We start from the raw sequence: 25,951 nt of genomic DNA, 5'->3' as shown, positions 1-25,951 counted from the left end.
TAGTTCACATTTACTAAATTATCTTTGAAATGTTACCTGTGTCCTATTGGAAGTACTGTTCAATGATTCTGTCCCTGTTGTCTGTTTCAGCCCCGTCGTCTTCCTCCTCGTCACTCTCCTCAGGTTCCACAGCTGCCACAACACCACCGTCTCGACCATCCTCCTGCAGGAAAGGCACCTGGCGGCGCAAAGCCAGGTTGTGAAGCATGCAGCAGGCCACGATGATGTGACACACCTTCTTAGGTGAGTACATTAGGGATCCACCTGTCATATGCAGGCACCGAAACCTGGCCTTTAGGAGGCCAAAGGTGCGTTTGATCACCCTCCTAGTACGCCCATGGGCCTCATTGTACCGTTCCTCTGCCCTGGTCCGGGGATTCCTTACTGGGGTCAGTAGCCACGACAGGTTGGGGTACCCAGAGTCCCCCACTAGCCATACACGGTGTCTCTGTAGCTGGTCCATCACGTAAGGGATGCTGCTATTCCTTAGGATGTAGGCGTCATGCACTGACCCTGGGAATTTGGCATTTACATGCGAGATGTACTGGTCAGCCAAACACACCACCTGGATGTTCATTGAATGGTAACTTTTTCTGTTCCTGTACACCTGCTCCCTGTCTCTTGGGGGAACCAAAGCCACATGGGTCCCATCAATGGCACCAATGACGTTGGGAATATGTCCAAGGGCGTAGAAATCACCCTTCACTTATAGCCAATTCGCCCACCTCAGGGAAAATGATGTAGCTCCTCACGGATTTCATCAGGGCAGACAACACTCTGGATAACACCTTCGAAAACATGGGCTGAGACATCCCAGAAGCAATTCCCACTGTTGTCTGAAATGACCCACTTGCCAAGAAATGGAGTACTGACATGACCTGCACCAGAGGGGGAATCCCTGTGGTTTGGCGGATGGGGGACATCAGGTCGGGCTCCAGCTGGGCACACAGTTCATGGATAGTGGCACGGTTAAGACGGTAGGTCAGGATAATGTGGCGTTCTTCCATTGTCGACAGGTCCACCAGCGGTCGGTACACGGGAGGATTCATCCGTCTCCTCGCCCAACCCAGCGGACGGTGCCTAGGAAGGACAACATGGAGCACACAGTCAAGCAACCCACAGGTACGTACTCACAGCTAGCACAGTAAACGAATCTCTATGCAGTGAATGGCGTGTCTGAGTGGCTATGCAAGGCCTAGGCCTGTGTGACGCAGTTGAAATTGAGCCATGTGGGGCCTGGAAATGGCGGCTGCCTGACCTGTGAAGTGTGACAATGGGATGTGAGGTCAATGCGCTGGCGTGGCACACCGCGGCGGGCGGCGGGCGAAGACCGCGGCGCGAAGCCGCATTGGTTAACATTGAAGCCTATGGGTTTCAGGAGCCAATGGCGAAGGGCGCCGGCGGTGGCGGGACGCACCGCCGCGGTACGCACCGCCGCGGACGTGACCGCCATTTTCTATCTACTTATCCACTTGCGACTTGAACTTTCACAGGAGAGGACCTATACTGCAAGTGTTGCTGTGACCTCGGTCTGGAAGGGACAATGGCTGCTGCGCCTGGGGAAAGGGCCCCTGCCTTCACTGGAGAGGAGTTGGAGAAACTTGTGGATGGGGTCCTCCCCCAGTATGCGCTACTCTACGGTCCTCCAGACCAACAAGTGAGTTTAATTCAATCTGGATTTGGGGCCACTGGCTGGCTTGGGGGCCTGGCGGGGGGCCTGGCGGGGATGGGGGGCATGTTGGGGCTGGCGGGGGGCATGGCGGGGGGCCTGGCGGGGATGGGGGGCATGTTGGGGCTGGCGGGGGGCATGGCGGGGGGCCTGGCGGGGATGGGGGGCATGTTGGGGCTGGCGGGGGGCATGGCGGGGGGCATGGCGGGGATGGGGGGCATGTTGGGCCTGGCGGGGGCATGGCGGGGGGCCTGGCGGGGATGGGGGGCATGTTGGGGCTGGCGGGGGGCATGGCGGGGGGCATGGCGGGGATGGGGGGCATGTTGGGCCTGGCGGGGGGCATGGCGGGGGGCCTGGCGGGGATGGGGGGCATGTTGGGCCTGGCGGGGGGCATGGCGGGGGGCATGGCAGGGATGGGGGCATGTTGGGCCTGGCGGGGGGCATGGCGGGGGGCATGGCGGGGATGGGGGGCATGTTGGGCCTGGCGGGGGGCATGGCGGGGGGCCTGGAGGGGATGGGGGGCGTTGGGCCACTGGCAAGGAAAATGCTGACAAACTTGAACGTGGTATTTCTCCCTCCCTGTACGTGTCACATAGGTCCGCGCCCATGAGAAGATCGGGATTTGGCGTGCCATCGCCAAGGAAGTCCGGACCCTGGGGGTCCACCATCGACGGGGCACCCACTGCCGCAAGAGGTGGGAGGACATCCGCCGCGGGACCAAGAAGACCGCCGAGTCTCTGCTGGGGATGGCCTCCCAACGTAGGCGGGGTGCCTGCCGTCAACTGAGCCCCCTGATGTTCCGGATCCTGGCGGTGGCCTACCCTGATTTGGATGGGCGCGTGAGGGCAGCACAGCAGACACAAGGGGGTGAGTATAAGCATTATCTACTCTGTTGTCGCGCAGTGGAGGTGTCTGGCCAGGGCGATATCTGTAGGCTGGGCACCCCCGTAAGCCCCTGTGTCCCCAGCCACCACCCTCAGTAGTTTGTCAGTACAGCCATCCCTGGGCCGTGTCATCCATGGGTGCAGTTGTCAAATCTAGGCGTGTAGGGCATGTTCCACGGAATGCGTAGCGGACCACAAGTGCGCAACTTAGTGCAGGGGGCATCTGTGTCTGTCATGTCCGCTAACTGTACCGGAGATCCATCTACTCAATATCCCTTTATTTCTCTCTCCCCCCCCCTTTTTGTTTGTCTTTCTGTGCTTGTGTGCATCAGCATCATCAGGCGGAGGAGAAGTGGCATCGGGGCAGGAGGGAGCTGCATCTCACATGGCCCAGGAGGGCCATGCCACAGAGTCAGACTGGACCAGTGAGACGGAGGGCGAGGGGAGCTCCACGACGGGGACGACTGGACCCTGCAGCGACACGGACACGTCCTCGGAAGGGGGCTCCCTTGCGGGGGTGGCACCATCCGTGCCCCCCGCCATTACAGGTACAGCCGCCACCCAGCGCACCATCTCCGCCCTCCCAGCAGCCCCTCAGCGTTCGCCCCGTGCCCGCTCTGCCAGGAAGCCGGGCATCTCCTTCGCCCCAGGCACCTCAGGCCCTGCCCCTGTTACCCCCGCTGCCCTCAGTGAGGAGGTCATTGACCTCCTCCGAACGCTCATTGTTGGGCAGACTACCCTTTTGAATGCCATCCAGGGGGTGGAGAGGGAGGTTCATCGCAGCAATGCGTACCTGGAGGGCATTCATTCGGGTCAGGCTGCCCATCAGCGATCGTTCCAGGCTCTGGCCTCAGCACTGACGGCAGCCATTGTCCCTGTCTCCTGCCTCCCTCTACTAACTCCCTCCTCCCAGTCTCCTGTTCCTCTGCCTGTCCCACCCACACCATCAGACCAGCCTGCACACACCTCAACACCCAAGAGAAGCTCATCCAAACATAAGCACCACAGATCACGCAGACATTCACACACGCAACATTCCGATGCAGACATGCCAACAGTCACTACCACCTCTGTGACCCCCACCTCCTCGTCTCCCTCCTCCCTCCCTGTGACGTCTACACTCACACCTCCATTCACCTCACCATCAGCCAGTGTTTCCATCACCAGCACACCCTCCACTCCAGTCCGCACACGTGCAGTCACCACCCCCACTGCCATTTACACGTCCCCTGTGTCCTCTCCCACTGTGTCTGTCACCCCCTCTTCCACACCACACAAACGCAGCCACCCACCCACCCAACAGCCATCCACCTCACGACAGCCTATCCCTCCTGCACCTGCACCCAAAGACAGCAAACGTGACTCACCTACAACCACATCCTCTCCCTCCACTCCCATTCCCACTGTACCTACCACTCTCCATTGTCCCAAGAAACTCTTCCTCGCCACTACTAACTTCTTTCCTGACCCTGAGCCCCCCCCCTCCTTCTCGTCGGGGTAAGAAGAGCACCTCAGCCACCACCAGCCCTGCAGCCCCCTTGACAAGGGTGCAGGGGTATTGGAGCCCGCCAGCCCGCATGTCTGGATCTTCGCCCAGCAGCAAGGGGACAGCCAGCCCACCCCCTGGGAAGAGGAGCAGAAGGCGGAAGGGGCGCCGCAGGAGCCCGCCTTCTACATCCCCCCCGGACACCACCCAGAGACAGTCACCAGCCACAGCTCCAAAGGGAGGAAAGGGCCACAGGCCCACGACTAAGGAGGGCAAGGGCAGCAAGTCGGAGAGGTCAGGCAGCAGGCCTGCTGCCCAGGAGGAGCCCACAACCCCCATAGCCGCTGCCCCGGGAGGAACCGGCACAGCTGCCCCGGGAGAGCCCACCACCTCCATAGCCGCTGCCCAGGGAGGACCCAGCCCAGCTGGCCAGGAGGGCCCCACCACCCACAGCCCAGGTGGGCATTGAAGGAGCACCATCCCCGCTGCCCAGGAGGGCACCACCAGGCAATGAGCAGTTGGCCATAGACCGGCCGCCGTCTCAAGCACCGCTGAACTGGGCCCCGCCGTCTCAAGAATCGCTGAACTGGGCCCCGCCGTCTCAAGCACCGCTGAACTGGGCCCCGCCGTCTCAAGAACCGCTGAACTGGGCCCCGCCGTCTCAAGAACCGCTGAACTGGGCCCCGCCGTCTCAAGCACCGCTGAACTGGGCCCCGCCGTCTCAAGAACCGCTGAACTGGGCCCCGCCGTCTCAAGCACCGCTGAACTGGGCCCCGCCGTCTCAAGAACCGCTGAACTGGGCCCTTCAAGGCAAGGACCGCTGAACTGGGCCCCGCCGTCTCAAGCACCGCTCCGCTGGGCCCCGCCGTCTCAAGAACCGCTGAACTGGGCCCCGCCGTCTCAAGCACCGCTCCGCTGGGCCCCGCCGTCTCAAGAACCGCTGAACTGGGCCCCGCCGTCTCAAGCACCGCTCCGCTGGGCCCCGCCGTCTCAAGAACCGCTGAACTGGGCCCTTCAAGGCAAGAACCGCTGGCCCTTTGGCAGACGTGGGAGGGCAGGATCTATCTCGGGCAGGGCTGCAGGATGTCCTCTGGCCAACTTGCCTCCTCCAGTGGCAGTGGGGTCTGTTATGGACTGTATGGACCGTGGCTTTGCACTCCCCAGGATGGCCCAGTGGGCAGGCCACCCACTGTATGGACTGTATGGACTGTGGCTTTGCACTCCCCAGGATGGCCCAGTGGGCAGGCCACCCACTGTATGGACTGTTTGGACTGTGGCTTTGCACTCCCCAAGATGGCCCAGTGGGCAGGCCACCCACTGTATGGACTGTATGGACAGTGGCTTTGCACTCCCCAGGATGGCCCAGTGGGCAGGCCACCCACTGTATGGACTGTATGGACAGTGGCTTTGCACTCCCCAGGATGGCCCAGTGGGCAGGCCACCCACTGTATGGACTGTATGGACTGTGGCTTTGCACTCCCCAGAATGGCCCAGTGGGCAGGCCACCCACTGTATGGACTGTATGGACAGTGGCTTTGCACTCCCCAGGATGGCCCAGTGGGCAGGCCACCCACTGTATGGACTGTATGGACAGTGGCTTTGCACTCCCCAGGATGGCCCAGTGAGCAGGCCACCCACTGTATGGACTGTATGGACTGTGGCTTTGCCCTCCCCAGAATGGCCCAGTGGGCAGGCCACCCACTGTATGGACTGTATGGACTGTGGCTTTGCACTCCCCAGGATGGCCCAGTGGGCAGGCCACCCACTGTATGGACTGTTTGGACTGTGGCTTAGCACTCCCCAGGATGGCCCAGTGGTCATGGAGTCCCCTCGTGGATCTGGCGTCGTGTACTCAAGTGGCTGAGGTGCCCCCCCTTCCCTTCCCCCTGAGGTGCCTGTCCTATTTTCTTTCTGATGCCCCTGCAGTGTTCTCTCCGTGGAGTTCTTGTCGTGGGACTGGGCCTTGCCCCTTTGCACAGGACCCCTGTGATCCACGGACAGTGGTTGGACTACATTTAGTAGCTGTGTATATTTTGTACATAGTTTATTTATTTATTGGGATTACTGGTGTACATATTTCAATATATCTGCCCGTTTATGATCTCTTCTTTTGGTCTTTGCATTATTTCGGAGGGGGGGGGTTTGTGGGTTGTGACAGTGATCTGTGGGAATGCATTGATGTGTGTGTTGTAGTGGGTGTGGGTGGGTGGGTGTGTGCCGGTAAGCTTTTCCCTCCCCTGTGTCGTAGGTGCAGTACTCACCGATGTCTTCCGCGCCGCCGGGCGTGCTCCTGGTATATGAGCAGGTATAGGAGTGCGGGGATGACCTGCAACTCTGGTTCCATACTGCCGGAATCTCGCGTGGAGTGCGTAGAGGTGAGCGTTTTCCCGTTCGTAGTCTGTTTCCGCCGTGTTCTTATCGGCGGTGCTCCCGCCCCGGAAAAGGTGGCGGATTGGTGGGTCGTGATAGGGTGGGCGGTACATTGTCTGCCGCCTGGCTGTTGGCGGGGACCGCCGCGCTGTTTGTTTGTACCGCCGTGGCGGGCGGAGTGTTAATACGGCGGGCTGTGTTGGCGGTTCCCGCCAGGGTCAGAATTGCATATTTTAGACCGCCGGCCTGTTGGCGGCTTGGCCGCCGCTTTATCACCGACCGCCAGGGTCAGAATGAGGGCCTTAGTGTTACCCAGCATACACACCTCTCTCTGAGCCCAGCCTAAGAGGACGTCTGTGTTAACAGGAGTGTCAGACTCCTTAGAAGCAACAGCTAAATCAAGGATTTTTGTTAGTGGACCTGACATATCAAGCAGTTTATCTTGACAGAGGCGCCAGGATCTGTCTAGACCTTTTTTGTGGTCTTTTGTGTATTTCTTCAAAAAGGTTATCATAGTTGGGTCAATTTCTGGAGTGTCGGCCACATTATTGTCTAGATCTGGTCTAGGGCATTCCGCCCTGAGACGAGAGCGAACCTCCTTATCAAAACCCTTTCTTAAGTTTGCATGCACATATTGAGCCACCTCTGTGGAAGGAACCCAGTTCGAGGACCTAGGGTGCATAATATCTGAAGGGTCAAAGTCTAAAAAGTACAGGTCCGTAGCCTGTCTTCTGGCTTTTTTAGTGGGGGCTGGTTCATTTAAGTCATCTGAATCAGGACTGTCAGAATCTCCAGAAGAGGAGGAATCCTGTTGAGTGCTGTAATTATGCTCTGCACTCCGTTTCTTCCGTAATTTATCGAACATCTCTGCGTGTAAATCCCCAGGCCGGTCATCTTTCCCCAGGTTTTTGGATTTAGCCTTGGCTTCAGTGGGAACCTTGGGGGATGTCTCATCTGAGAGAGAGGAGGTGTTGCCAGCCATCCAGCCCTGAGATTGGGCATATTCTAATAATTGCCCAGAGAAAGGGCCAAGCGCCCTTATCAAGGCGTCATTAACTGACTGTTGCACTCTGGAATCTAGTGCCTCTACCACATTTACCTCCAATTGGTTGTCAGTGTCATCAGGGTAGTACCCTGTGTCTTGGTCACTCCACTGAGCCATCAGTATTATTAAGACTCACAATCAAAAATCAAAGGGGGAGTGAAAAAACCCCTCGCAGGCCAAATTAAAAATTCTATAAATATAAATACAAATATCTTCTTAAGAAACAATATCAGTATAAATATATATATATATTTGCAAAAGAATGCTAAATGTGGAGGAAGCTGCCAGTACAATTCACTCTAGGCAAAGCCTTGTATTTAATTTTACTACCCAGCGAGGATTTTAGCTGGGCGTCAAGGGAATGCTAAATTTCTCTGTTAACTAAAGGCAAAACTCTGATGCCCAGCGTGCCACTTTCAAACAACGAGCCGATCTCCCCGAAGCAAGCAGAGAAAGGAGATCGGCTTGTGAGATTGCGCACGCACGGCAACTCTAGTTGCCAGGGAAAACAGACTACGCGCTCAGCGCGTAGAGCATTCCCACTTCACTCCACCAGTGCCGGGGTCATAAAACTCGGTCAAATCTCGGCAAAAAGCCGTACAAAACAATCAAACAAAATACCACTTGACGAGAAAAGCAAGCGGAATCGCTTCGCTTACAATATTTAGTAAATCCACTAAAATCAAGACATATGCATATAAAATACAGCAAAAAGAGAGGAAATGTTACTTATCTGCTGCGAAGCAGCAAAGAAAGAGGATATGACGTTCGAGGTCAAGGCTTATAAGGACTAAGGTCACGTCAAGTGATTGGTACATGTGATGCATGGACTTAAGCATATTGGGATATGTAGTTTTTTGTTTTCTGTGATTTCAATGGCTGCTGTGAATATTCAGTAAAGAAAGAGAAAGCATAATCCGAGCCTCCGGTCCTGATATAGAATTGATGTCCTTGGATAAACCTGGTGACTATTAATGCAATTGTGGACAAGGTGAAGAAATTCAATTTTGGATTGCTCAAAAACAAGCAGCTGGAACCAGTGTTTCCCTACACAAAACCCCAAGATAAACATAAATTTTTCACAATGAGCTTGTCATTTTGAGATGGTACCCTCAATAGGTGATTGTGCTACTTGGGGCTCAGTTTTTGCTGCAATATGTAACGCAACGTATGGTACAACATCTCTTTTGGTTATTCCAGAGGTATTGAAACAAATTCAAAATGAACACGGGACTGCCCCTGCCCTGGACTTGGGGATGAAACTAATTCACAATTTTGCCACAGTATCCTCAATGTTTTCAGGAAATATTAAAGGGGAAGCAGCATCGTTGGCATTATGCCAATGGCTTGCACAAGTTCCTCAAAAAGATCAGGAACGCAAACTAACAAATACTGTATACTGATACAGAACCTTCTTGTTCCTTTCAGGACTTATCCAACAAATGTACAGAGAGAGGTGGGCAGTCAGAGCACAGGCAAGAGAAGCATGTGAAACCAAAGAAGGACTCCCAATGCTTGTCTGACATAATAATTAAAAATGAAGAGAAACTTTCACAACAGAAACCACAATTTAAAAAGAAGAAGGTTGCGGGGATTTCGGCTAAATGTACCACACATATTGAGAAAGGTACTGAAAAACAGGATGTTGGCAGTGTCTCTACTAGACAGCACAGCAGAGGTCATGATAGTTCACCAGACTCTTCAAGAGTTTCTGGATATGAAAGCAATTAATGTCTAGATTGAGGTTGAAACCCTAGATAGGTGAGTTGCCCCTCCAGACAGCATTTATGAATTAAATATTTAAATTGAGGGGACACAATGTGCACAATTGAAGTAATTTTATGGGAAAGATTAACACTCAGCTATGACATTCTCTTGGCAGAAAAATATTGGCCGCCAGAGTTTGCCAGAACCCCCCACATGGAGAAGACATCATTGTGCCATCATTTTCAGTCCTAGTTCCAGAACAGGTCAAATACACCTATGCTGCAGACCTGGCCCTAGCACTGGCACCAGCGCTGTACCGCAACCATGTGGGCTGGGCTGGGATTCTCCTTATCATGTTATACCTATACGGTCCAGCCCAAACGTGCCACCACATTATACAGTTAAACATAAAAGAAAAGCCGCTGTGAAGGAGATTCTCCTACAACTGGAGTACTAGGAAGTAATTTAACCCTGTGTATCTCCAATGAACAGTTCCATATTTCCAATAGCTAAGCTGGACCATTCCTATAGAATAGTCTCAGATTACATCAATTTAAACAGTCATAAATGCACATTTACAATACAAAATTCACACAGCACAGCTCTAATGAACAACACTGTCCGTAAAAAATACAAAACAACCTTGGACATCTCCAATGGGTTTTTCTATCAAAATGTAGTTCCTAAAAGCCAGGATATAACTGATTATCCAAAGCTCAGCTCCTAGCACCGATTTTGTCAACTCCGCAGGGGTAAAAGAACAGGACTGGACTTTTCTCTGCCCGTGTAACATCAGTATTGCATGATACTGATCCTGAGGCATTGTTCTACGTAGATGACATCTATCAATCAATCAATAAGTTATTTTAGAGTGTGCCACTCACCCATAGGATCTCAAGGCGCTGTGGGTATGTCCTCAGTGTTCTGTCGAAGAGCCAGGACTTGAGGTCCTTCTTGAATTGAGATAGCAATGTCGACTGTCTGAGGTGGAGAGGTAAGGTGTTCCAACCTTTTGCCGGCAGGTAGATGAATGATCCTCCTCCAGCCGAGGACTACTTTATGCGGGGTATGTGGTGATCAACTGCTGGGAGGAGCGGAGAGGTCTATAATGGGAGTATTAAGTGATGCAGTGGTTGAGGTAGCTGGGTCTAGGGCTCTGTAGGCATGTTTCAGGAGTTTGAAGTTGATCCTCTTCTGGACGGGTAGCCAGTGGAGGTCTCTCAGGTGACCTCTAATGTGTTCTCGGCAGGGGATGTTCTGGACAAGTCTGGTGGCGTTGTTCTGGATTTGTTGCAGATTGCTCAGGTTCTTCTTGGTGGTTCCAGCATAGAGGGCGTTGCTTTAGTCAAGTCTGCTTGTGATCAAGGTGTGTGTTGTGGTTTTGCAGCAGTCGCATGGTATCTATCTGAAAATCTTCCGTAGGAGATGGAGGGTGTGGAAGCAGGTGGATGCAACAGAGTTGACCTTGCTGTTCATGGTGAGTGCTGAGTTGAGGATGACACCGAGGTTTCGTGCATGGTCTCTGAGGGTAGGAGGGCTGCTGAGTGTTGAGGGCCACCAGGAGTTCTCCCGGGCTGAGGAGGTTGGTCCCAGGATGAGGATCTCGGCCTTGTCGGAGTTCAGCTTAAGGCAGTTCTCCTTCATGCAGGTGGCGACTGCTTCCATCCTGTCCTTGAAATTCTTCTTGGCTGTTGAGTAGTTTTTGGTCAGGGAGATAATCAGCTGGATGTCATCAGCATAGAAGAAAATGTTCATACTGTCTTCCTAGAGAAGTGCGTGCAACTATGACCACCAAATACCATTAAATACCTGCAATCCTTGTTAGGATTCTTTAACTTTGGCAGATCATACATACCAGGTTATGCGCAATGCATGAAACCACTTTATGATTTACTATGTCCAGATATCTCGAACAAACATTGAACACCACAACATACACAAATATTGAGATCACTACAAACTGACATGCTTGAAGCAAAACACCTATACAAGCATGAAAACAGAACAAATGTCATCATCTGGATAATTCCAGGGTGCCATTGGTCTTATCTAGGTCACATTCAATGAGGGTGACACAGTGCCAACTGCATATACATCGCATTTATATTCCAATGCAGAAATGGGCTTTGCATCCACTGAAAAAATACTGACTGCAGTTCAGATCTCTGTCATTAAGGAGAGATCATTGGCCCAGGGAAAGCTCATCACTGTCATCACCCCAGTTCCAGCCTTAAAGGCTGTTACATAAGGCAGCATTCCAAACACACAATCATTGCATGCACAATGGATAGAGTAGGCCACCTCCTTAACTGCCACTGATGTTGACTATGTTTTTGACCCAATGTTCCAAACTCAAACATTTCTCCAATATGAACTTGAGTACTCAATGCACACTAATGTCATGCCTCTAGATCATTACAATTAAATTATTTATGCGGATGGTTCAGCTCACCCTGTTGTGGGGACCAAACATCAATACTCAACAGCTTGCTCTACTGTTTGTGGAGTGATGAGGGATGGAGAATTCCACCCTCAACAAACCTTTACACAGTCCCTTGGGGATTGTACCACACAACTTGCTAAACTGAAAGGATTGATTCTAGCACTGAAAAATATGAATCCTGAATACCTCACACTTATCGTGTGTGATTTGTGTGTCCAGTCTTTTGTTGAAAATGTACACTATTGGGGCCAGATGTACATTGGTTCAGGTTTGCGATTACCAACTATCAGATTTTTACGATTCGCTATCTGGTAATCAGTAACACCCAGTGGGTCGCAACTAGACCTATCACATTAATATTCATGAGATAGGTCTCGCTATGCGAGGCATTGGGAATTGCTAAAATCATAGGGATGTGTGAGCCAGGGGACTACCATGTCTGTGATTGCTTTTAAATAAAGCAATCATATTTTTAAATGCAGCTCGTTTTCCTTGACGGAAAACAAGATGCTTTTCAAAATTTAAATTTAAAGTCTTCTTTTCCTTTGTTAATGTGTTACCACCACCTTGAAATTGGTGGTAAAATGTGAATGCTTTGCGACGGCATTTAAGTCCCAAAACATTCACACATACTACTGATATTCGTTATTAGAAAGGGATGCCGTAAACACACCCTTTTTTAATACAGAATCGCAAACCCAAGTTGTAATTTGGTAATAGGTTAGTGAATCACAATTAGGGCTTTGTACATGCCAACAAGCATTTTTCTGGTCGATTCTGTGAATCGGGCTGTTAGTGCCTTGATGGATTCAGAGATTCCTAAGGAAACACCATCAAGCATAAAATGCTGTTAGTGAAACTGGCAGAGCTCAAAGACAGACTGCCATGTACTCATGTAATACAATAATTCGGCCAGCAACGTGTTGGAATACATGTAGGGAATTTATTTGGCTGATGAAACAGCCAAATCTGCAGTTGTTATGGCAACTGCGGCTGTGATAGCTCGTTCTTATGGATGATGAAATATTGACTGTCATCAAAGCCTCAGCTCATGGCGCTCTTCTACCCAAAGCATATCCAGCTAAATATTCCTACCAGTTAAGCTCCCAAAATATTCCTTATGCAACAATTCCAGGGGTGGGTGATCATGTCATCCCCAACCAAGACCATAAGCTAGAACTAATTCAAGCAGCACATGATAGTGTTGCTTCTGCACATGCTTGTGCGGTGGCTGCTACCTCACTACTGCAAAAACATTAGTGATGGCATGGTCTGCCTAAAAAAGACCACAGGGTATGTCCTTAGTTATGTCTGTCAACAAATAAAACGTTCCACCATCAAACGCCTACCCCAGACACCCTTCTTGATGTCAAACAAGCCTATGCCAGGTGTATACCTGGACCATTCTGTTTCTTTAAGTTCGGTTGTGCATACAAATATTTCTACTTGCAGAGGATTCTTGCTCCAGATTCCTTTGGGTGTGGCCACAATGATCGGCTGATGCTTGCACTGTTATTAAAGATTTACAAGTCTTCACCGAGACATATTCAGTTACTGCATTCCATTCAGACCAGGGCCCTGCTTTTGCCCCTGAGGCTTACAAGGACACAATGGGAACTTTCGGTGTAACAGTGCATTTTTCTTCCCCATATCATCCAGAGGGAAATCCGATAGTGTAAAGGAAAAACTGGGGCCTAAACTTTAAAGTAATCCTTAACAGATAGAGTATGAGGCTCAGGTCGTAGTTGGATCCATCACCTATATGGGGTCCAGAGAGCATTAACTAATCTGCCTAGAAGATCTGAGGAAGGCCTACCCCACATGAAGTCCTTTTTGGCATTCCAATGCACGTCCCAGATCTTGATGGTTGTGGCACAGTAGTGGCAGAATCGCCATTTGACATAAATGAACGTCTCACTGTCATATAGGAAGCACAACAGTTCCGAGATTAGTGTTCCACCACACATGCTGCCACTTGGGGAATGAAGGATTCACCAACTTCCACGGGCTGTATTCCAAAAGCTGGGGATTTGGCTTATCTTACCAAGCACAAGTTCGTGTTCTAGGGATACAAGGTACCGGAACTGTGATTCTACCACTGATTGCTGATTCCAAATACAAATGTTTTGTCTCTACTGATCATATAAAATTGCAACATGTGGCTGATCCTGCACAGTAGACCTCGAGGATTACTGGGTAGTTCTCTTTCCCCTCTCACTACCCCACAGGAGATACCTCTTCAAGCATTAAACAATGCTGAGATTGTTTCCCCTCAGCTAGGGAGGACTGATAATGAACTTTTGTTTATTTCAGTTACTGCTCTATGCACAAGAATTGTTCCAGATGTGAATCTGCAACCCTCTACTGCATCATAAACTGATAGATTTGTTTTTGATGAACCTCCATTACAAGCGTTTACCAGTTCTTTCATCTGCACTGATTACTGTTTTTTCAAAGACAGCTTCTGGATATTTTGTCAACATTGACAACTTTTCTTCTAGTTCATCAACAACACCACATCATAGTATACGTAAGCTTTTCAACTGGCTTGGACGCACTTACGTGATCTGTCAATGTTCTTACCTGTTGATTGCACTAATGTTGCTTACTTTCTTCCAGTGGATTTGTCATTGTTTATTTTTGCTTATACATGGGCATTACCTTCTCGAATGCTCTGCTGTTGAACTGGTAGATTACGTTTTAAAGCCTTATTTGTCTTCTCATGAAGTGGGAAGGGACTTCTCCCTAGTGGACATTTCAGTTGTTCCCGTTTCTGATGAGATTGTTTGGGATAAAGTTCCATATGATATTTTCGGTCCTACTGAAATGATTCAGATTCCACATGTCTTCAAACTTTTCATGAATAATATTATCACATCTGGTGTTCTGTCTGATGACAAGGATGTAAACACAGTTGATTCTTTGCTTTCTGAGCTTGAATATTATACTGTAGTTGAATGTGAAGATGTGTACTTGAATTCTGAAAACTATGGCAAATTGTTATGATACAATTATTATAGATACCATTACTTACACAGAGCTGGCACCCCATGTACAGTTTTTAATTGCACACAATGGGAACATTGTCCGTCTCTAGGAGTTGGGAGTTCCAAAACCTATGTAGATACATTAATGTTTTTTTCTGGGCATGATGCTATCAATCCTGAATCAAATTATTTCAAATTAGCAGCAGTAAAAGGAAGGACAATATTGCTCATAATACTAAATTGAAATATTCGAATAAACTGATTTGCAAATTGGTCATTCGAGGCTATGAATATTGGAGGAAAACAATTGATTCAATATCACTTTGGGGAACAAAAGATTGGCAAGTACAAGGCAAAGACACCTTATTTAAAGCATGCTTAGTGATTTTTCTGAACAAAGCTGTTCAACAAACAACTTATCTTGGTTTAGCAAAGGTTAAAGCTATGAACATGCCAGTATTCCCTCAATAGCATAATTTGAGAATTGGAAACATGTTGTAAAATTTCACAGAAGAAAAGCTCAATTGTATCCTCACTAACAGTACATTTAATCCAACACTTTCAGGTCCTAAATGGTGATTATTGTGACCAGTAGACACAAATGGTTGTCGTGCATATTGTATAAACACTACACAGGGTTTTAAAGCAAGCAGACTGCACCCTCGTTTTGTCACCACATGACATACAGGTATAGTCACCAAGTACAAAGTGGGCAAGTTATGTCAGCAATGGTTGCAACACTCTACTTTGACAGCTGTTAAGGAACATTTCTCTCTCTCCTGTCTGAGGATGTAGATGTGCAGGATTTCTTGCTAGCTCCTAGGAAACCACACTCTAAAAGATTTTTGTACACAATATACAATCATGAAAACAACAAATAATGTTGAAATATGAAGCTAGTAATACCATCCATAACATAGAGAGGTTGGAAACGTTGCCTTTTACAGTGGCCGAAACACCTTCACCAGTGTGGTTAATACATGGGGTGATATCCCTGCTGATATTGACCTTTCAATTCACTTGATGCTTGAAATATTTTCCAATCGGCAAGTTTGAACATTTAGGGGAGAGCTTTATTCTTGAGGTGTTGGAACTGCTGTTCAATTACAAGTGTATGAGTGAGGAAAATGACGTTTTTCTTAGTGGAATCAACTGTAAGACTTCTGTAAGTTATTAAATGATGTGCAAATAGGTGGCATTGCATGGCGTATGTAACACATCAGCGGCCAAATTAGCCTGCTACTTGAAGGGTATTCCTGTCTCTTTGATTCACCCAGTGTTTCAGTTGCTTTCAAATGCAGGTTACTTGATGCTGAGATAATAAAATTGTTGTGGGATGAAAGCAAGTATCTCATGTGTGATTTCTGTTTCTCGAATAGTGACCTGTGAAAATGTACTTTTCCCACCCACGCATGAGATAAAAGTAGCACATTTGTGGCCTCACATTGCTACTTCTAATGTCAACTTTGAGAAGCCGAGCTGAAAACACTATTGTTTTAAAAACATGTGGCACTTACATCAGCCCATGAAACCTATGATCTACAAGTGGCAAGGTTGTCAGCAAAGAAAGAATCCCTCTTAAATACCTACTTCCCAAGGCACTTTGGTGAACTGATGAGTTGCATTTTTAATTCATCCAACACTACAGGGTTGTACACTTTTTCAATGCAAAAGGGTCTGGATTTGTAAGAACGTCTCAGGCTGTTTTTGGAATAATTCCATTAGCCATACACTCACTTTTTTAGTGTTTCTGGAGGTGTCCCGATGTACTGGTATTAATTGGGTGTAATCTGCTGTTGCGCTTTCAGCTCTGCAATGGCTGCCCCATCTCAAAACAGAAGAGTGATGGAGCTACCACCAGCCCAACTCTGTTGTGATAGCATGATGCAGTATTTTGGAATATCACTGTTTTGAGAAACTGACCTGTCCCTCTCCTTTAGACCAGTGTATTTCTGCATGCATCCTGTTTTCTGTTGTTTAAGATACCCCTTTGAGAATACAAGGGAAGCCTGTCTTGTTCAGCAACAAGTAATTTCTAAGGACATGATCCTGATGATGTTCCCATTGAGGGCTCATTCATGGAGTTGCCCTATGAGACTACGGTTGCTCTATGATGCCTCCTATTAGCCAGTTTACATGAACAAGGATGCTACAGCACCTGGGGTCCTTTCATCTGACACAGCAAGGAATGCTGCTCTTTTAGCTGTGGCTGATGCTTTGGATCATGTGTGCTCCTTTTACCTTTTGGATGAGGCTTTGGTGGTGATGTCACATACAGAAGTGGGATCCATCATGGATTCCATCTTTAGCTATTACAACCAAAGTACTCTCTTTGTTCGAACTTATAGAAACGTGTACAAATCATAAGTGTTTTAGACAAATCCGTCTTGTGTTGCAAAATCTTCTTTTATTGTGAAATCTCTATTCAATTCATATTCCAGTACAGTTCTTTATTGCAGATGTTTATACTTGACAGCCAACACATGTTTTGTCACAAAGTGACTTCATCAAGGTTGTGGGTTATAGAAAAGAACATATGTACATAAACCTAGTGTACATAATAAGCACTGGTTTATGTCAGGTAACTACCCAGCACCAAGTGTGATACAGAAATGTATAAATAGATAGTGTGATGTGTGCACCCATTAAGAGTGTAGATATCCAATATGGGAAATATAGATTATGCAGAAACAGATGCATATAACTAGAAGTCAGGATAGAAAACGCTTTAAGTGTCCATAACAGGAAACGAAAAAGAGAAGAATGTCATTATATCCACCATTATTGTCGTGGTAATCTTAGTTCCCAGTAGCATGTGGAAGAAAAATATCAGAGTCTCTCTATATTTTACTAACTAATCAGTGTCTTGAAAGGTCCACAAAGTCCTATGGCTGCGTCTATAATCTTGCTCCACTGTTTGTCAAAAACGTAAATGAGGGTAGTATATTCCAAAAAAGGTTTTCGTTAGAATAACCTGTATTAATGATACTTGAAAGATCATGTCTTCAGAGTTGTATTTCAGAAGTTATTTGGCACGGGCCATGATAAGCCCAGTGAGCTGTTGGTGAAAATAATAAATACAGGATAAGATAACAGTGAAGAGACCCTAGTGAGTAAGCCATAGTTCGTTAAGTAGTGGCCATATTACATGAACCGTGAATTTAGTTGTCTGCAGACATTTTTGGGTGATTAAGTTCAGGGTACGTAGTGCCCGACCAACCTGTAAGTTACATTTCCAAGTTACTGAAAACAGAAACTTTGTGGAGCGGTCAAACGAAAGAAATAGTAGCTGTTGGAGTCACGTTTAGCAAAATGTTTGAGTGTCCACAAAGGTGTGTGGGTCCGTCACAGATCGTGAACCTGGATACGTATCTATTGTGCAGTGATCTGTATCTAAAACAAGAAAGGGGAGAACCTGTACCGTGATACGTATATGATGACAACCACAGCCTGTACACTGCAGTTTCAACTAATTTGATAGTACATGTAAACTAAAAGTGAGTCCGCATGGCCCACCTATCTCTCTCAGTGCATAAGAATTACCGTGGTGACAACAGCAAAGTCTCCATGCCGCGTGTAGGTTGATGACCACAGAACATCAAAAATTGAACGTTCACACCACTATACGTAAGATAACTCGTGTTCGTTATCTGTGCGTGACTAGTTACGCACACATTTTTCTAAACTGCTAAGGTGGTTACTGGTACCAAAAGTATATACAGGAGGGTGGTTACTTACTGTGTCTCCTGCTGCCCAGCGTTTTGACTGTGTCCTGTCGGTAGTCCTCAGTGAAACGGTTCCCGGAGTAGATTTAAATGGAAACTGATAAAAGTAGGACAATCTATCCACTTTGGTAACAGCGGCCATCTTAGAATAGAGAAATAATATTCAAAACTAAATGGGAGCAAATATTCAAATGGTTCAAGCTTGATATGAAAGACAGGAATGCATATATATATATATATAATGACAGTACCATCTTGCCTGATGTTTTTGATGGACTTTTTTAATAAAACACCTATGTCTCTTAAATTGGCCATCTTCTTTTGGAATGCTCTGCTTGCCAGCGTGGACATTTTTATAGACAATTTTAGAGTACTTTTGAACTTTATTACTCTCTTTTTATAATTCATAGAATCTGCACACTATACTGGCAAGGGGACGATATCGTGAGGACGTTTTAGTTCCCGAGTCGGGCACCCCTGTTTTAGCTTAGTGTTATGGTTTGTGCCTTATTCACATTTTAGATACATTTTTAGTCATGATTAGTGAAACTGCTTTTTAGTGATGGCTTTTACCCTTTTATCACCTGCTTCATTCTAGGAAGGCAAGGGTCAAGCTCTTCATACATTCAGCCTTTGCAGCACATATAGGTGGTCATTATCACCCTGAAGGTCTCGTGACCGACAGGGCAAAGGTAGGGGTTTCACCACCAATAGGCTGGCGGTGAAGACTGCCAAATTATGACCATGGCAGTGATCCCTCCCATAGACAGCCAATGTACCACCCGAACCGCCTGTGCAGCCTATCCACTGACCACAGAGGTTGCCATCTTCAGTCTGGCAGAAGACAGCCCCGCCCACCATATTATGACATAGCAGACCGCCAGGATTTCTGGGGCGGGACCACCACCACCAAAAGCCTGGTGGAAACAAATCATATAAAAGGAGACACTCACCTTCAGGGACACAGAGGAGTCCACGGCCGCCATTGAACCCCAACTGGAAGTCCTGCCAAAGCTGTACCATGTGTTGGCAGTCCAGGGGCAGCAATGCCAATGAAGATGAGGATGGTGAGTACAGCTGCCTAGCACACAAAGGAGGGAGGGGAGAATGACACACCCACATGCACAACACACACCATACACAAACACCACACACCAAGAACAATCTGCAGAGAAATCCTACACCAACATAAGCCAGAAAGTAAAGAAAGCCAAGACACATACCTTTGGTCCAACCTCTGTATTTTGGTGGACCTGCGCCCACAACCAATGAGGCAACAACATACAAAGGGCCATTGGCCAGTCCAATGTTAGCAAAAAGCCACAGGGTAACGTCCAAGGCCCAACTTGACTCCTGACAGCCCAAGTCACTCCACTGGGCAGGGGCATTATGGTGATGGTAGACAGGCACCTCAGGGGGCAGGGTTGGGGGGTCAGGGGAGGGTGTCTTGGTAGGGGGGGTCCTTGGACTTGGGTTTGGGGGGCGGAACCTTGCTCTGTTTCTTAGGGAGCAGAGGTGGCTGCTTGGGGAAGGGGGGCGGAGTTCCGCTCTTGTGCTCTTTAGTGGCAGGTGTAGCTGAAGGGGGAGGAACAGAAGTGGACTGTGAGCTGGAGCTTTTGGCCTGGGGGATAGGGAGCTTTCTCTTACAGGCAGGATGGAGGGAGGGAAGAGGTCAAGGTGGGAAAATATTTTTTTTTTAGATCCAATGGGGCAGGCCGTGGGAGGAGGTTTTGGGAGTGGAGGTAGAGGGAGTGGTTGAAGGAGGAGTAAGTGTGCTGGACTTGGTTGCAGGTGCATGGACAGTGTGCATGTGTGAGGTGTTTGGCTGTTGAGTGTCTGAGTGGGAGTGGTTATGTGTTTTTGGAGGTGGGTAGGCAGACAGGGTGGGAGAGGACAAACAGGACGTGTGTATGTATGTTGTTGTGGTGTCTGCAAGTGAGGTGGGTGTGCTGCATGAGTTTGTGATAGTGGTGGTGGTGACTGCGCATGTAGTGAATGGGGTGCAAGTCTATGTGTCTGCTGTTGTGGTGACTGTGGGCAAAGCTGTACAGGTGGCAGAATCTGGGGCTGATGATGCAGTGCTTGCAGGTGTGAGTGTTGATGTGACTTTGAGGGAGGAGGAGGAGGGGAAGACAGTGGAGGCAGTGGCTGTTGTTGTGTGTACTTCTGTGTGTTGGCTGTGTGTGTGCTTGTGGAGTGAAGTGTGGTGCCTTTGCTTGTCTGTGCGAGTCCTATCTGTTGTCTTGGGTGCATGCTTGTCTGATTGTGTGGTGAGATGGGTTGGGGGAAAGGGCTTTGGGACTGTGAGCAGGTAGTTGGTAGGGGGACGGAAGAACCAGGGACACTAGCCGCTGTCAAGGAGGAGTCCAGAGCCTGAAACGATCTCTGTAGGGCAGACAAGCCACCGCAAATGCCTTCCAGGTAGGCATTGCATTGCTGCATCTGGGATGCCAGCCCCTGGATGGAATTCACTATGGTTGACTGCCCTACAGAGGTGGATCTCAGAAGATCAATACTCATCAGTGAGGGTAGCAGGGTTTGACGGGGCAGGGCCTGAGGTGCCTGGGGTGAAGGAGATGCCCACCCTCCTGGGTGAGTGGACACGGGAAACTGGGTGGGGGGCTACTGGGAGGGCGGTGCTGGTATGGGGGGTGGCAGAAGAAATAGTAGCTGGAGCAGTCCCAGAGGGGTCCGCCACCACCAGGGAGCTTCCATCAGAAGATGAATCAGATTCTGTCGCTGTAGCTCCAGTCTCCCCCCTGGTGCTCACCTCACCCCCTCACCCACTGGTGCCCTGGGCTTTGGTGGACTCTGCCTCCTGGATCCTGTGGGCTGCAGCTCCTTCACCAGATGATGCTAATGCACACAAGGACAGGATGAGAAAAGGAGAGAGGGTAGGGAGAAAGAAAGGGAGCACAGGGTCAATCACAGCAACAACAGCACATATGGCATACACATCCCATTCATTCACTGGGGCCAACACTGTGCAGTATGGACCACAATGACAAACCATTACCTGGGAACAATAGCAGAAATGAACCCAAACACTACCATCTGCACCACTTCAGGGACTCACTAAGCCATGTCTGCCATGGTATGCCAGCTACTTGCCAATACCAAGTATACATACCGCCCTACATTGCTAAGCAGGACTCCACAAGATTAGCTAAATTGGCATATTGGGGCATCCACTGACTAGAACCTTGCACCCAAACCCCATGGCAGGCAACAACAAGCAATACACAGTCTGTACTCACCCCCTTGTGGCTGCTGTGCTTCTCAAGCGTCCATCTAACTCAAGATTGGCCACCGCCAGTATGCGGGCCACTAGGGGGTCAGGATCCGACGTGCATCCCTCCCTCGTTGGGAGGCTATTCCCAGCTGGGCCTCTGCGGACTTCCAGGCCCGGCATACCAGGTTCTCCCACTGTTTCCTGCAGTCGGTGCTCCGCCGGCTATGGACCTCCAGGTTCCGCACGTCCTTGGCGATGCCATGCCACAACCCTTTCTTCTGATGGGGGCTGACCTGCATGGGGAACACTGACGAATGGACACCTTGAACTCAACACTCCATTACATAACAGAAATGGCTTACATACTGCATAGATCCCACATTAAGCCTACACATGACCTGTACCTCTGCATCCAATGTGTATGCAGCAAAAACAGCCCTTCAAATGACACACTGCCAAGCACACACATACATCTTCATGCAGCCATGTCGCATCCAACGTACCCATGAGGTGCTCACCTGTTGGTCTGGAGGCCCATACAACTGCCCATACAAGGGTAGGACCCCATCCAAAAGCTTCTCTAACTCCTCCGATGTGAAGGCTGAGGCCCTTTCCCCTGTAACACGGGCCATCGCAGGTTCCATACACAGGACACAGCAGCACACCCAGTGGAGGTGTTGATCGATAGGGAGTCAGGAATCGAGTGAAGTGGTACAGAGAAAATGGCAGTCACCTCCGCGGCGGTGAACACTGTCATCATCATTGGTTCCTGTGTTCCTTAGAGCTCCATGTCAACCAATGAGGAGTTGCACGGCGGTGCAGACCGCCTTCCGCCATGATGCCAAATGCCGGCATAGTGAGGACAGGACAGGCAGTTGTCAACTCCTACCGCTAGTGCTCATGTTGAACAATTTAATGTGTGTCTTAGGTATAAATGGTACACACCGAAAGAATTCCAGTCTGCTACATACATACATGCTCTGTGTACTGTGATATCGTGTGTCCATACTTCCTTTAGTCACACGCATTTCATGTTTGGTTTACTTAGTTACCTACCACTGCAGAGGAGGAGGCAAGCACCCATGTACAGACCTCTAGTGGCCCTGGCTACACTGAAGGAACAGCACATCATTATCACCTATCGTCTGGACAGGGCCACAATTACTGAGCTGTGTCAACAATTGGAGCCAGATCTGATTCTTGCTATCTGTACCACTACAGCAATACCCCTGCAGTACAGGTACTGTCAGTGCTCCACTTCCTGGCAAGTAGTTCTTTGCAGGTGACTGTGGGATTGGCTGCAGGAATGTCACAGCCAATGTTTTCGATTGTTCCTGGAAGGGTTTTGCTTGCCCTGCTCAAACACATGAGTAGCTACATCTCATTCCCCCAGAGTGAAGGACGGGATCCATTTTGCCTTGGTCCCTCCCAGGGCAAATGAGCAGGTCTACAGGAATAGAAAGAGTTACCATTCTCTAAATGTCCAGATGGTGTGCTTTGCTAATCAATACATCTCCCATGTCACTGCCAAGTTTCCTGGATCTGTGCATGATGCCTATATGTTGAGGAATAGCAGCGTCCCACAGGTGATGGCACGACTACAGAGGCAGAAAATGTCGCTCATAGGTGAGCTTGAGTCTTCACCCAATGTATGTCAGTGTATGCCAACTGAGGTTGTACTCCATGCCATTGTACATGAGTAATGTATGTCCCTCACTACTTCCAGGTGAATCCGGCTACCGAAACCTGTCCTGACTGTTGACCCCAGTGAACCCAGTAGACAGGGCCAGAAAAGCGGTACAATGGAGCACATGGGCGTACCAGGAGGGTTATTGAACGCACATTTGGTCTACTGAAAGCCAGATTACGGTGCATCCATTTAACTAGTGGATCCCTATTCTATGCCCCCGAGAAGGTATGCCAGATAGTGGTGGCTTGCTGCATGCTGCACAATTTGGCCCTCAGAGGCCATGTGCTCTACCTGCAGGAGACGGGGGGAACAATGCACCTGTGGCAGCAGAGGACACTATAGACAGTGAGGAGGAGGAGGAGACAACAGGACACATATTATGCAGCAGTACTTCCACTGACACTCAGTTAACACTGTATTTCTGGTCATATCTCCATTACAGTTTAGTACTGTGTGCCTACTGTGCTGTGCCAATAACTACCTTTAATTTTCAATTGACTGTCACTTATGCTTTCCATTTTTGCAGATGTTGGTGTGGTCACAACTGTATACTGATGTGATGACTACAGACTGCTTAAACACATGTGTTGGATGGATTCATACATTACAGGATACTGTACAGGATAATGCAGTTCAATACATTCATATTGTTGTACGATAAAACACATATACTTCAGTTGTGTTCAAGGGTGTTGATTGAAGTGACAAAATAGTTTGTAGCACAGGTCCATTATCCACGGGGCCATAGGAAAAAGAGCAATGACAGTCCAAAGTGAACAAGGTGACTCAGTGGCACACAAGGGAGACATTCTAGAGGGGCTCATTTCCTGGCTGTTGTTTTGGTCTTGGCAACAGTCTCTGGTGTCTGTCTGGGTCGCAGGAAATGTTTGCGAGGTGGTTCACCTTCCGTAGGGGGAGGGGTGCTGGTGGCCTATGAGTGGTGTGGCAGGTCCTCCTGTCGACTTGCTGCAGCAGATGTTTTTGGCTGGTGACTAGAGTGGTTAGCGGAAGGGGCCCGCTGGTGTGCTCTGTTCTCACCCATCGTGTTGGCCATGTAACCCAGCACCCCTGCAATGGAGGTCATGTTGGCATTTAAGCCCCGCAACTGCTGCATGACCTCCTGGTGGTGTACCCCTTCCAGCCGCTGGTTCTCCTGCAAGATGGTAATCACCTGCCCCATTCTGTTCTGGGATTGTTTGTAGGCTCCCAGGACATGTGTGAGTTTCTCCTGGGCAGTCGCTTCTCTGGGTCTGACCTCCCCCGGCACACAGCTGACCGCCCACTGGCCTTGGCCCCATGTGCCTCTGTCCCCTGAATGGTGTGCCTACTCCCACTTACGCCAAGACATTCAGGGCCTGATTCTAACTCTGGAGGACGGTGTTAAACCGTCCCAAAAGTGGCGGATATACCACCTACCGTATTACGAGTTCCATAGGATACAATGGACTCGTAATACGGTAGGTGGTATATCCGACACTTTTGGGACGGTTTAACACCATCCTCCAAAGTTAGAATCAGGCCCTCATTGTCTTGCGTGTGTGGTGTTGAGTGTCCTGGGGACAGAGGTTTGTGGATGTTGGGTGGGTGCTGTGGTGTTAGGGTCAGATGAGGGAGGCCCTGTGGTGAACTGGATGTGGGATGTGAAGCCGACTGACCAGTGGTCCCAGGTGGGCCAGGAAGATCATCCAGATCAGGACATCCAGAGTTGCTGTCATCACTGAGGGCATCTTCTGGTGGGGGACTGGGTTGCTGTGGCACATGCTCGCCGCTGACATTGACTGGGACACCTGTGGACATGTATGTGATTTGTTACAATCATTGTCTGTCACATATTCAGCATTTCTGGCTTTCCCTATGGGTTGGGTGATGTCCTCCCACCTTTGGTTAGTGGATGATGATGGATTGTGGGATTGGTAGTGCTACATGCTGCGCATGCATTCCTGTTGTGTGCGCATGCAGAGCTGGGAGGGGTGTGCTTGCAGTGGGTAGGGCATGCAGGGGTAAAGAATTGAGGGTGGTTATGGGGTTGTGCACTGTATGGGATGCAGTGGGGTGAAGGGATTCAGGGTGAGGGGTGACATACCATGCAGCTATCAGTGGTGGTAGGGTAGTAATGGCGACTTACCAGTGTCCAGCCCTCCATTGACTCCAGTGAGGCACTCAGGATGCAGGATTGCCAAGACTTGCTCCTCCCATGCTGTCAACTGTGGAGAAGGAGGTGGGGGGTCTACCACCAATCCTCATAATGGCAACTTGGTGCCTGGATGCACCTTTCCTCGTAGGTCGTTCCACCTCTTGCGATGTCATCCCTTGTGCGTGGATATGTTCCCATGGAGTTCACCCTGTGCACGATCCTCCACTATAGCTCCATCTTCCTGGCAATGGATATCTGCTGGACCTAAGCACCAAATAGCTGTGGCTCTACCCTGATGATTTCCTCCACCATCACCCGCAACTCCTCATCTGTGAAATGGGAATTCTTCTGTGGGGCCATGCCTATTTTGTGGTGTGTGTAGTGTGTGTGTTATGCAGAGTGTGATGGGTGTTGGGGTATGGTGTTTGATGAGTGGGAGGTGAATAGGTGGCTATGGTTTGTGTGTGCAGTTCTTGTATTGTCTTTTGCTGGCAAGGTGTGGTTAATTTTTTGTGTTTGCAAATGATTGTGGGTTGTGTGGGGTTGTGTTTTATAGTTCTGTTGGTGGGTATGTACGGT

The sequence above is a fragment of the Pleurodeles waltl genome, chromosome 8 (assembly GCF_031143425.1).
Source record: "Pleurodeles waltl isolate 20211129_DDA chromosome 8, aPleWal1.hap1.20221129, whole genome shotgun sequence".
NCBI classification, from domain to species: domain Eukaryota; kingdom Metazoa; phylum Chordata; class Amphibia; order Caudata; family Salamandridae; genus Pleurodeles; species Pleurodeles waltl.
This window is presented reverse-complemented; position numbering follows the sequence as displayed.